Source organism: Diorhabda carinulata, chromosome 1, assembly GCF_026250575.1.
Source record: "Diorhabda carinulata isolate Delta chromosome 1, icDioCari1.1, whole genome shotgun sequence".
NCBI classification, from domain to species: Eukaryota; Metazoa; Arthropoda; class Insecta; order Coleoptera; family Chrysomelidae; genus Diorhabda; species Diorhabda carinulata.
The window spans coordinates 1,818,030-1,832,570 of record NC_079460.1 but is presented as its reverse complement, the minus strand read 5'-3'; the positions used below and the strand labels follow the sequence as shown (position 1 = coordinate 1,832,570).

The window sequence follows — 14,541 nt, the reverse complement described above, 5'->3', positions numbered from 1 at the left end:
GGGGTGAGGAACATGCAAAGAGAGGAGGGCTACGTCGTGGTCGAGCTTGATTGCGAGATCACGATTGTTGGCCTGCTACATTTCCCCCAATATCTCTATGATTGATTATAGAAAAATAGTAAAGAACATGATGAATACCGTCACCGGCAAAAAGAACTTCCTGATCGTCGGGGACGTTAATGCGAAATCGTCTCAGTGGGGATCCCCTATTAACGATGAGAGAGGTGACCTCTGGGACGACTGGATGGCACAAATAAACATCGTAAACTGGGACATTCTCGATGATCAGATATTTACCCACCACAGGTTCATCACCTTTGATATTAAAAATGAAACAACCAAAACAAATAGAAATAAAAACAATAAAAACACAAATAAAAAGAAAATCATAGATAAAAAGCATAGAGACAGAAAAGGTGGTGAACTACGAGACTCTTCAGTTAGTATTAAAGGATATAAAAGAAAAAATAATAAGGGAAAATAAAAAAAATAAAAAGAATAATAACAGGCAAATGCCATATTGGTGGAACGATGAGATAGAGAAACTCCGAGAGGATTGCCTCCTTGCCCGGAGGACATACACAAGAAGCGGGGGCGAAGAAAGCTACAAAGATATTTACAAACAGAAAAAAAACTCTGGACAAGTTAATAAAAAACGAAAAGAAGAAAAGATGGCCGTTCATATGTGAGGACCTTGAAAAGGACATATGGAGCGACGCATATAAAATCACAATAAAAGCATTAAAGGCCGTCGACCCATACAACTTCAACGAAGAGCAGCGGCTAGAGGCCGCGTCGCTACTCTCCCCTAAAAAAAGGGAAGAAAACTTCCGCAAGGAAAGCAACGCAGCTGTACCAAAATTCACGACGGAAGAGGTCCTGGCCGCTGCCGAAGATATCAAGCAGGGTAAAGCCCCCGGTCCTGATGGCCTGCCACCAGAGGCAATTAAAACCCTGAGCACAACGAGGCCTGAAACTGTTACATCCGTCTTTAACGAACTACTGTGTAGGCAAGAGTTTCCCAGAAAATTAAAAATAGCAAATCTGGTATTGTTATTAAAGCTTGGGAAACACCCCCCGATTCGCCGGCCTCATATAGGCCGGTATGCTTGTTAGACTGTCTGGGAAAAAATTACGAAATCTTAATTAAAAAAAGATTAGAAAAATTCCTGGACAGCAAAGCAGCTCTATCGGATCAGCAGTACGGCTTCCGCAAGGGTCGATCAGCAGTGGACGCCGCAAAGTAGGTACACGATGCGGCGAAAACTTCAAGAAGAAGATGGGTAGTCCTCATCATGCTAGATATCAAAAACGCATTTAATTCAGCGAACTGGGGCCTCATTATACAAAAATTAAATGAAATGTAGGCCCCAGGGTATTTAGTAAATATTATAAAGGACTACCTAACGGAAAGGAGAGTATGCGTATCGAGAAGGCAGGAACTCAAATTGACCGCCGGAGTACCTCAAGGGTCGGTGTTAGGACCGACCCTTTGGAACATATTATATGACGGGGTACTCCGATTAGAACTGGAGGGCGGCGCCAAATCGATCGCATACGCTGACGACCTAGCGATATTAGCGGAAAGAGATATGAATTGGGGCATCGTAGATATAGTAAAAGAAAATTTAACAAGAATTAAAAGCTGGATAGAGCAGATGGACCTACAAATAGCAGAAGAGAAGACGGAAATAATAGTGCTAAGAGGACCAAGGACAGTCCGAGATCAAATCCAATTTGAGGGAGGGCACTTTGTAATTTCCCAGAAAACAGTGAAGTACTTGGGCGTAACCTTTGATAATAGACTGACCTTCTCGAAACATATGGAAGCAGCGGTGCGGAAAGCTGAGGAAAGGACTTCCGCCCTACAGAAGATGTTACCAAACATAGGGGGCCCCGGTAGCCAAAGGAGGAGGGTGCTACTTGAAGTAATTTATTCCACCCTCCTATACGGGGCACCAGTATGAGCGGAAGTCATGAAGATCAAAAAATATAAAAACTTATACACCTCGGCACAAAGGAAACCGCTGCTTCGGGTCTGCAGCGCATATAGTTCTGTAATAGCGCTGCAGACGATCGCGGGAGCGACCCCAATCAAGGAAATGACAAGGAAAACATTGAAAGAATAAAAAAGGAAGAAAGGAAAGTCAGCTTGGACTAATGGCAGCGAGAGTGGAAAGAGGAGGGTGCCAAAGCCGAGTGGACGAGGACGATAATCCCAGATGTGAAGGAGTGGTACAAATGCGCACACCGCAGAACAAACTATTTCTTTACGCAATTTCTAACGGGGCATGGGTGATTCAGGAAATATACGTATGGAATCAAAAAAACAAGAGATGACCTATGCCCCACCTGCGGTGTGACGGAGGACCCCCGACACGTGGTGATGGAGTGCCGAGTCCACAGGCAAGAACAAAAGATAATAAAAAAAATATTAGGAGACGGCACCCTGGATTGTACAAATATGATGATCGCTGCCATTAGGGATAAGAAGGTTTACGACCAGGTAATAAACATTTTACGGGAATTATAAAGGCCAAAGATGAAAATGAGAGAAAGCGTGACGAATTTTAAAGTGTTGTGTAGGTAGAATTGTGACGTCTTAATTTATTTATTTTAACTATTTTTATCTTTACAAGTTTTTAAATTTTTATATTCACGTCTATACACAGATTTTAAATTTTTATATATACAAATTAGAGTTAAGGTTTTTTATTTATACAATTTTAAAGCTAGATTTAGGATAAATTTTATTTATACAATTTTTTTAAAATTAAATTTAGGATTTTATTTATACATTTCAAACTAAATTTGGGATATTTTTTATTTATACTTTTTAAACTAGATTAAGATAAATTTTATCTATAGAATTTTAAACTAGATTGAAGTTTTTATTTATATTTTTTGAATTAGATTAAGAAAATTTTTTATTTATACACAATTTTAACTTGAGTTAATTAAAAATAAAATAAATAAAAAAAAGAGGATAGGTTTTCTACAAATTTTAAGATAGGTTAAGTTTTAACTATACATATGATTATAAAGATAGGATAAGTTAGGCTAAGTTTTATTTATACAGTTTAGGTAGGTTTTTATTTATGGTTATATATTTATTATGTGTACGTCCCCTCTTTTTCATTTGTGTGTGATGTTTTAATGTATAGTGCATGTGTTATTTATATATATTATTATTGTTATTTATTAGACGAAGTGAGGAACACGGAGAGCATGGAGTGAAGAGTACAGCCGGCGCATGTGACGCGATGTTCGCTAAGAACGGTTCCACATGCGTCGGTGCAGAAGAGGGTGGGTTTTTAGCTGGTAGGCGCCCGGTCTACGGGCGAATCCAGCACACCTGGGACACCTTCCCAGGAGTCTTCTGAAGATTTTCCCACCCACACCAAAAAAAAAGGTTAATTTCGGCTATTTTAGGTTATGTAAGGTTATTATGTTAAGTTATGTTGGGTTATGTTAGATTAAATTACTGCTGATAACTTTAAAAATATTTTCAGGTTTTATGAGAAAACCAGAAATGCTGAATACAATTAAATATAAAAGAAATAGTAGATATTTGTTAACTGGATGTTTCTACACATGTTTGCTGATAACGTTAGAAAATTATGATCAAGTTTCGTTATAAGAAAATAAGGTGTATGAACTGCACTGTTATGACTCAATTATATTGATTTATGTAATTGTCTCTATATAACTCCTCCCCTCTTCGTTGAAGGTACGTCCTCGTGGGTTCGGCTTCATCAAATAACAACTAATTTTTTACAAATATTCATGAAAAAAAAATTTCAGCCATGGATCTAATCTTTTTTCATCGAGCCCCCGCACGACGCCACCTATCCACTGACTCACACACACGCTTCTATACCCACTTTACACATAATCTTACATGTTCGCCAATGAGTAAGACCCCGCATTAATTACATCGCTATATTTCCCCCAATATCTATATGACAGAAGAATAGTAAAAAAAGTGATGAATGCCGTCACCTGAAAAAAGAACTTTTTGATCGTTGGGGACATTAACGCGAAATCGTCTCAGTGGGGATCTCCTTTCAACGACGAGAGGGGGGACCTCTGGGACGACTGGATGGCCCAACTTAATATAATAAGCATAAACCAACATTCATAAGAGGCGGAAGTCACATTGATGTGAAGAAACAACTAAAATCGGATATCATAATAAAAACAAAAATAAAAAAACATATATAACAAAAAAATAATAAATCAAATAAAAAACATAGAGGTAGGTAAGGTGGTGAACTACGAAACTCTTCAGTCGGAATTAAAAAATATTAAAGAAAAACTAAACAAAGAAAACGAAGATGACAAAAAAAGAAATGATAATAGACAAATGCCATATTGATGGAACGATGTGATAGAGAAACTACGAGAGGTTTGCCTCCTTGCCCGGATGAGCGGGGGCGAGGAAAATTATAAGCACACATACAAACAGAAGAAAAAAGCTCTGGGCAAGTTGATTAAAAACGAAAAAAGGAAAAAGTGGCGGGCCATATGTGAAGACCTGGAAAAGGACATAAAGGGCGACGCTTACAAAATAACAATGAAAGCGCTGAAGTTCGTCGCCCCATATAACCTGAAAGAAGAACAGCGGCTAGAGGCCGCGTCGTTACTCTTCCCCAAAAAAACGGAAGAGAATTTTCACAAAGAAAGCGACGTGGTTATACCAACATTTACAATAGAAGAAATCCTAGCCGCTGGAGAGGATATCAAACAGGGTAAAGCCTCCGGCCCTGATGGCCTGCCACCAGAGACAATCAAAACCCTGGTAGCAACGAGGCCTGAAATTATTATGTCCGTCTTTAACGAACTACTGTGTAGGCAAGAGTTTCCCAGGGAGCTGAAATCAGCAAACCTAGTATCATTATTAAAGCCCAGGAAATCCCCGATTCACCGGCCTCATATAGGCCGGTATGTTTGTTGGACTGTCTAGGAAAATACTACGAAATCCTCATAAAAAAAAGACTAGAAAAATTCTTGGACAGCAGAGCAGCTCTATCAGATCAGCAGTACGGCTTCCGCAAGGGTCGCTCAGCAGTGGATGCCGCAAAGTGGGTACACGATGCGGCGAAAGCTTCAAGAAGAAGATGGGTAGTCCTTATAATGCTGGATAAACTAAAAGAGTGTATTTAGTAAATATCATAAAGGAATACCTGACGGAACGAAGAGTATGCGTATCGAAAAGGCGACAATTACAACTTACTGCAGGAGTACCTGAAGGGTCGATACTAGGACCGACCCTGTGGAACATATTATACGACGGGGTACTCGAACTAGAGCTGCAAGGGTGCACCAGATCGATCACATACGCTGACGACCTGGCAATACTTACGGAAAGCGACATGAATGGGGCATCGTAATCATAGTCAACGAAAATATGAAAAGAGTAAAAAGCTAGATAGAGCAGATGGACCTACAAATAGCAGTAGAAAAGATGGAAATAATAGTACTAAGAGGACCTAGAACATCCCGGTATCAAATCCGATTTGATATCGGAGGCCAAATTATTAATCCCCGAAAAACAGTGACATTTGATAATAAACTGACCTTCTCTAAGCACGTGGAAGCGGCGGTAAAACAAGCGGTGGAGGGGACTTCCACCCTTCAAAAAATATTATCGAATATAGGGGGCCCTGGTAGTCAAAGGAGGAGGGTGTTGTTAGAGATGATCCACTCCATCCTCCTCTACGGGGCACCAGTAAGGGCGGAAGTCATGAAAATCAAAAAATAGAAAAATGTGTACACGTTGACACAACGAAAACCGCTGCTTCGGGTCTGCAGTGCATATAGAACCGTTTCCGCAATAGCGCTGCAGACCATCGCGGGTGCAATTCCCATACATATATTGGGCGATGAGAGGGTCAGAATATACAAGAGAGTCGAAACTGATCGAGAAAAACAAAACAACGGAATAAATCAAAGAGGAAGACAGGAAAATCAGTTTGGACAAATGGCAGCGAGAGTGGTAAGAGGAGGGTGCCAAGGCCATGTGGACAAAGACGCTGATACCGGACGTGACGACGTACAAGTGCGCAGAACCAACTACTTTTTCACGCAATTTCTAATGGGGCATGGGGCATGGTTCATTCAGGAAATATACATATGATATCAAAAAAACACGAGACGACCTATGCCCCAGCTGCGGTGTGACGGAGGACCCATGTCACGTGGTGTTAGAGTGCCGAGTCCACAGACATAAACAAGAGGAATTAAAAAGGACAATAGAAGGTAGCAGCCTAGATTGTGAAAGCATGATGACCGCTGCCATTAGAGACAAGAAGGTTTACGACCGGGTTATAGACATTGTTATGGGAATAATAAGGGATAAAGAGGAGAAAAAAGAAATGACGAATAATATTGGATTATTTTAACGTGTATATGCTGTCCTAATTTATTAATTTATGCATATAATTCGTTTTATATATACAAGTTTATAAATATTCAATTCATTTTATTTATACACCCTTTTTAATCTTTTATTAATAGTTTTTTTATCTAGATTAAGGCTCTTTTTATTTTATTTATACACCCTTTTTTATCTTTTATTTAGACAGTTTTTACTTAGATTTAGGCTCTTTTATTTTATTTATACAGTGGATTTAGGGTTTTTTAATTATACAAACATTTTAAGCTAGGATAAGTTTTATTTTTATCTATAATTTTAAAGTAGGATAAGGTAAGGTTAAGCTTTTTTAAAAATTTTATTTATACGATAGAGATATAGGTTTTTATTTATACATTTTAAGTTAGGATGAGTTTTATTTATTTACAAATTTCAGAGTAGGATAAGTTTAGGATTAGTTTTTTATCTATACAATAATTTTATATCGTTTTATTTATACATACGTTTTGTCTATTTTATCTATTGTAACGTTTTCACTGCTCACAGCTTGCATTACTTTTGTTATAAATATTATACGATATAAACCTACCAACTTCTTTGTGTAAATAATTTTCTTTATAAGATATTTTGTCATATTATCTTATATTTACATATTATATTTCATTCCTCTTTTGTAGTTTTGTATGTACTTGTTGGTGACATACTGGTTCCTTGAATTTAAGTAATTTAGCACATTTTAATTTGTCCTTTTGTTGAACTGTTTTTATATAAACAAATTGAATGTTTGATTTATTTTCTTTGGAGGTTAAGTCTTGGTCTAAAGGAGGAAAGCATTATTCGAAATTAGCTAGACGTGGTGTAACTGGTTGCAGAATTATGTTGCTTGTAAAAGCCAAGTTGCTTCCCCTTAGAAGGTTAGAGCCACATCTAGTTAACTGTTCATGAATTAAGTTATTCGTGCAGTATTTTGTAAATTTTGATATTGATTTTTAGTTGTTCAATCCGTTGAAAGGTTGTTTTGAGGAGTGATTTATTTGCTGGTGTCTTTGAAATTGAGCTATTGTTGCACCTGACTAGATTGTCGTCATGACATGTGACCCGATTTTGCTCAAGTAGTCTGCTTCTAACTTCATTCATGTTTTACTTTTGACTGTCAACCGATGTGGAATTTTTCATTATGGATTTGATTATAAATTTTTAAATTTGGCTCCAAATTCTATATTTGCGGAAGTCGTGATATTTCTGACTGAGAATTTGACGATTGGCGAGGTAGTTACCTTGTTCTTTTTGGTAAGCGACCGTGGTAGCGTTAAGATCAATTTCTCCAGATATTTTTGAAAAGCGGGATTTAGCTGGCCTAAAGGAGCCTTCCGCCGATTTCAAAAATTCTGGAATATTAAATTGTTAATTGACATCCAAGAAGAAGTAGTTCCCTTCGTTAAAAAGGAAGGTAAGATCCTTTTTTTTGTAAAAGCAGAAATAGTTCTAATTAATGTCTTATGAACTAGGTTAGGCTCCAAATTATTGACTACCTTTTTTATTGCATTCAGGAAATGTTAAAAAATTAAGTTATAAATTATTTCTTTTAGTAGTCTATGAATTGGCGAAATTTTTCACAGATTGTATTTTGTACAATTTTCTTTTTAATTTAATTAGGGACCTAGTTTTAGACATAGGACCTTTATTGGGGTTTAAAACTTAGACGACATTAATTTGGATTTAACGTCAAACTTTGACTCGTGGAACTACCTAGTCCGGGACTATTAAATGAATGAATTTCTTTGGTTCCTGACCGCATTTACGGATGTGGTCCTGTTTGTATTCTCCTGACAAGTAGGGAGTCTCATATGTTGTTAAAGGTCAGATCAACTCTTATTAGTTTTTTTTGTAAAATTTATTTCATTATTTACTGTAAACCATAACTAATGAGTTTTGCGGGTAACTTTTTTTAACCTGTTTTTTTATAATTTCAAATATAAATCATTGTATTTTATTTTCAACAAGTAGCTTTATTACTAAAGATACCTCAACCTATTTCTATACTCTTCTCAGTTTAGGTTAAAAAACTGAGTGGCGCCTTATTTGGAACTTGAAAGCATACAAAATTTCTGTACATATTAAACACAGCAAAATCTTGCAACGAACCCTGACAACACACATTAACATGATGAGCTTAGTCGGAGCCTAAAATGTGACCTTTTAGGTTACACTATATTGTTTTATTTATCTTATATATTTATTTATAGTTTTAGTAAGTGAGAGAAGAAAACGGAGTAAGAAGTAGAGCCAGCGCATGTAACGCGATGTTCACTAAGAACGGTTCCATATACGTCGGTGGAGAAGACGGTGGGTTATTTAGCTGGTAGTCGTCCACCTCCGTGGATGAATTCAGCACACCTGTTACAACTTCCCAGAAGTCTTTGGAAGATTTTCCGACCCACAAAAAAAAGGTTAAGTTAGGTTATATTAGGTTGTTATGTTAGGTTATGTTGGGTTAAGTTAGGTTATGTTCGGTTATGTCAGGGTATGTTAGGTTATGTTAGTTTAAGTTAGGTTATGATGGGTTGTTATGTTACATAAATGGCCCCAACTATCTGATTTTGTGTGTTTATTTTTCAAATTTTTTTATTTTCTTTTTAGAAAACCTATTTCTCAAATTTTTTTTCAGAAAAACTTTTTCATTTCAATTGTAGGTATTTATTTTACTTTTGCTTAAAGATGGGTATCTTTGGGAATAAGTTTCTAAATAAGACCTTTTTTTGTATTTAAAATTCTTTGTTTAGATTTGATTTCCGTTTTTCTTTGAAAATTCTTTGACAAAGTTTAACTTTATAGATTTTTTCTCAACTTATGCTACATATAACTAGCAGGTTGCTTTTTTTACTATAAAGCCTATGTTAAATTTAAATTTGATAAATAATTTATTTTGGCTTCTTTTTTTAATCAGTCTTCAAAGTGATATCTTGATCAATTATTTAAGTATAGTTAATTTGCTATTGTATCTTGATATGTTAACATTAGATATACTGGACTTTGCTCACCTGGTCTAAGTTTCTGTTAAACTTTGCAATTTTTTTATGGCTGATTAACTTAGCGTAAATTAAGCTCCTTTTTGTTTTGTTTTGTTTTATAGGGTACCCAAATTTTTTTATGAAATATTGATTTTTTCTGTTAAATAAAAACATTTATTGGTTTATACTCTCTATGTACCCTATGATTTAGTGTCAATTTTTTATGTGGGCAAAGCACTACAGTTTTTTTGTGATTTCAAGCATGTTAGACACACCTTTGTGGAAATTTTAACTTGAATTAATTGAGTATTAATCCAAATTCCAGTGTATGTTGTTGAAACTTTCTTTTTCTCAAATTAAGGTCTATTACATTTTGGATTTTTCTCTTTGGACCATCAAGAGTTAGCATTTATACGGGGTATTTTTTGAATATAATTTTTGTTAGCTTTCGGTTCTTTTATTTGACTTTGATAAAGCTATCTAATTTTTAATTATGGATATTTCTAAGCATACGGTGGAATATGAACTTTTGAAAAAGGAAACTCCAGAAAATAAAACTCAAGTAGATTTAACTCAATATAAATTTATTTACACTTCCATTAAATCTTTGGTCGATGAATTTGATGGTACAGATCAGGACTATTCTTATCAAAAATTGAAATCTCCTTATTTTCATTTAGTTGGGAGAATGAAAAATGTACAGATTCCTAATTATGAAAAAAAAAATATGGAGCAGAAGCATTTAAAAACGAATCATATGCCTCTTGAAGCCGAATTAGATAAATTAATTCAAGATGTTAATGTTAAACAGACTTTAAATCAAAGTGTATTTACCTGTACCTCAAGTTATTCAACAAAACGCTTCTTGCTCTTCCAATAAAACACCTATTTCTAATTGGAATGTTAAATTTAATGGAGATCCAAAAAAATTGTATCCATTTCTAGAAAGAATTTCTGAATTGGCAGAATTATGTTAAGTTTCAGATGCAGAACTTTTTACATCAGCTGTCGAACTATTCACAGGTGGTGCTTATTATTTGTTTAGACGCGCCAAAAGTAGAGTAAACGATTGGAAATCTTTATTAGACAAACTAAAAGAAGATTTTTTTCATTCAGATAATGAAGATTTAATTTGGGAACAAATTAGTAACCGCCGTCAAAAGGAAAATGAACCGGTTGCAGTTTACATTTCACACTTAGAGACACTATTTAATCACTTATCACATCGGGCTCCAGAGATTTCAAAAATTAAACACATTAAACAAGGTCTTTTTCAAGAGTATATTAGTCAACTTGCCTTAATAGATATAACGTCAATTGATCAGTTAGATTCCCTTTGCAAAAAGTTAGAAGAAGCATCTTATTTAAAATGCAAACAAACTTCTCATCAAGTTTCAACTATAGATTGTGACAATAACTGTCATAGAAATGATTGGAACTTTAACTCCAAAAGTAGAAATTTCACACATAAAAACTCTAATTACAACAGAAATAATTTCAATAAAAACTATATTAATTTGTGGCGCCCTTTGAGTCAATTATTTTATTCTTTTATATCTCTATCTATGAATAAACCCTGTACACTAACTGTTAATTATTTATAACCAGGTCACCTATGTTTTGGTGATATTGCAATTTAGTGTCTATGTAGGTAAACTATATCGTAATTATGAACCAATATTATGTGTAATCATTCATTGTAAAAAGGTAATTCCAAACTATTAAGACAATAGAAAAATGGTGAAGTTCAATTGCTGTTTAATTTCTACCCCTCGTTATGGCCCAACATTACTTGGCGATCCTGCCAGAAGATTCCAGGATCCAACGCGTTTGAGATACTCGTAGTGTACGCGCGTTCGGGAAAGTTCTCAGATGAAAGTTAAAAGTGAACTTAAGTGACTTTTTTTCCAATTCGAAATGGGTACTAAAAACTCTAAAGAAAGTGAAGTTGCGAGCAGCGGTTTAGTCAATTCTAACTTCATTGTGGAAGTTAGTGTGACCTTTTTGCAAATGCCCACCGACATAAGGGTGCTTATGTACGTTATTACGTTCAGTTTGCTATTTATAGTAGGACTACAGCTTAGAAAGGGTTACCGCAGAGGTGATTCTAGTATTTTTTATGGAACGTTGACGGATGGACAATTTATCACATTTCAGAATTCTTTTTAAACAAATATAGACTATATATAATTAATTAAAATTTATGATATAACATTTATTACATACATATTTAATAACGCTGTTTTAAAATAAATTTGGGTATCTTTTAAAAATTAGTTACGTTTGTTAGTAGTGCTAGGTTATTTTATTGGGCTTTAGTAGTATTTATATAATTATTTTAATTTATGCCTTCTGATTGGGAGTCGGTCTTTACAAGGTGATCCGATATAAAAACAATCATAATTAATGAATCTAAGAGAATTTTAAAGACATTAGTCCCCAAATCAAGTAGAGTAAGAAACGAAGTTTTACAAAATTTAATTTATAACTATAATACATTCATTGAGATAGTAAAGAAAATATTCCCGTCATTGGATGATAAACAAAAACAGTTAGTATTGAAACTATTTACAACCGTTAGAGATAGGGTAGCTCTTGCCTTGAATGTATAAACCCCGAAATAAAAGACAAAACTATTGAATTTGACTCAGATCAAGATTTGACGCCTGACAGAGACTTAAAAATGTCTACTTTAACTATCGATTTTTTTAACTTAGCTAGTAAACTAGTATCGAATGAATTTGACGGAAGTGCAGACAAGCTACAGACATTTTTAGATGCGCTATCACTGCTCAATGCAAATTCGACAGGTCACGAGGCAAATGCAGTGGCTTACGTCAAAACAAAACTTAGCGGTAGAGCTAGAGACTTAATTACCGGCAACGATGCGACCTTAACCCAAATTATACTAAAACTTAAAGACAATATAAAAACCGAAAGCTCGAAATCAGTTAACTCTAAACTTCTTAACCTAAAACAAATAAATAAAGATAATGTTAAATACGCCGAAGAAATTGAAATCTTCATAGGTAGTTTAAAAAGAGCTTACATTAGTGAAGGAGTACCCGCTGATACAGCAGAAATATATTGCACTGATGCGGTCGTCAAAGCTATTAAATCTAATACTAGGTCCGAAAAAGTCAAATTAATAATGGAAGCAGGCACTTTTTCTAACACTCGTGAAGTACTAACTAAATTCGTAGGAATAGATGTTCAAGATAGCGCTGGTGTTTTATACATAGAACGGCAAAATTTTAGGGGTCAGTTTTCAGGACACTATAACAATAATCGTAGGAGTTCAAGGGTTTCGCATAATAGTCGTTTTCCTGGCCATCAATATAGACAATCTCACGATCAATCTTATACTAATAACAACCAATACCAATATAGCAGAAACTTTAGGAGTAATAGTAATAGATTTAACCGTAGTTATTCTAGAGCGAGAGGAACAGGCGGTAGAGCATATGAAGGAGAACCTGACGGCTCTAGGTTTCAGCAGGAAAACAGAGAGTTTCCCCAACAGGGTCCCTTGGGGAATCAGTAAATATATTTAACGTGGACCTTTCACTTTCTAATTTCGTAGTTATTAAAACCCAAATGACAGGTAACCGTGATGTTACTTTGCTTATTGACACAGGGGCGGACATAGCTATCTTCAAAAGAGACAAAATTAAACCTGAGCAAATAGTCATTAGGACAAATAACATCCGAATAAAAGGGGTTACCAAAGGCTATACAAGTTCCATTGCATCCACCAGTACAAAAGTTTTTCTTAACGGCTTCTCGGTATATCATATTTTTCATGTAGTTGAAAATGATTTTCCAATCCCTGTAGATGGTATACTAGGAAGGGACTTCATTATTAAATATAAATGTATACTAGATTACGAAAATTGGACTATTTCGGTGCAGATTCATAATAACCAAATAATTTTGCCAATTTTTAATACCCCATATGACGATACTCTTATTATTCCACCTCGTTGCGAAGTTATAAGAAAAGCAGAGCAATTATGTAATCTAAAATCGGACGTAGTTATCTCAAACCAAGAATTGGCCCCTGGAGTTTTTATAGCCATCAGTATTGCGTCCCCAACAGCCCATTTGTTAAAGTCTTAAATACGACATTGGAAAGTGTGACAATTAAAAACTTTGAAATCGAAACTGAAAATCTGCAAAATTTTAACATATTGCATGTATCACAGAAGTGTGCCGATGACCAGCGTAATAAGTTATTATTGAAGGAATTACATTGTGAAATCCCTGATTTTGCAAAAGCCGAAACGGTAAATCTATGTCAGGAATATAACGATATTTTTTGTTTGGAGAATGATAGTCTAACAATTAATAATTTTTATAAACAGCAGTTTAAATTAACTGACCAAAGTCCAGTTTATGTTAAAAATTATAGAATGCCTCACTCTCAAATTTCAGAGGTAAATAAACAAATATCAAAAATGTTAAAAGACTCGATTATCGAACCCTCTATTTCCAATTACAATACTCTATTTCCAATTACAATAGTCCCATTTTACTAGTGCCCAAAAGATCTGATTACGGAGATAAAAAATGGCGACTAGTTGTGGACTACAGGTTGCTCAATAAAAAATTAGTGGCTGATAAGTTTCCTTTACCAAGGATAGATGATATTCTAAATCAGTTAGGAAGGGCAAAATATTTCAACACTTTAGACTTAAAAGCCGGTTTTCATCAAGTTCCAATACAAGAAAATTCTCGCGACATCACTTTATTTAGTACAAATGCGGGATCATTCAGATTTACCAGGTTACCTTTCGGTCTAAAGGTGTCTCCCAACTCATTTGCTCGTATGATGAGCATAGCATTTTCGGGAATAACCCCAGAGAAAGCCTTCCTTTACATGGATGACCTCATTGTAATAGGCTGTTCTATAAGTCATCACCTTAGTAACTTAAAAAATGTTTTTGATTTATGCAGAAAATATTGTCTTAAGCTAAACCCAAACAAATGTAAACTCTTTCAAAATAATGTTTCTTATCTAGGTCATACTAATACAAGCGATGGAATTTTACCTGTCAAGTCAAAATTCGAAAATATAAACAAATACTCAGTACCTACAAACGCCGATGAGGTCAAAAGTTTCATTACCTTCTTAAATTTTGATCGTCCCTTTAT

General features: G+C 35.1%; 1 long non-coding RNA gene across 1 annotated transcript; it reads left to right on the top strand.

Moving 5' to 3' along the window:
- The first annotated feature begins 7,486 nt into the window (after positions 1–7,486).
- On the top strand, positions 7,487–8,974 carry LOC130897458 (uncharacterized). Its single transcript, XR_009059703.1, has 2 exons — positions 7,487–7,826; positions 8,623–8,974. It is a non-coding gene; the product is annotated as an uncharacterized LOC130897458 (long non-coding RNA).
- Positions 8,975–14,541: the final 5,567 nt, after the last annotated feature.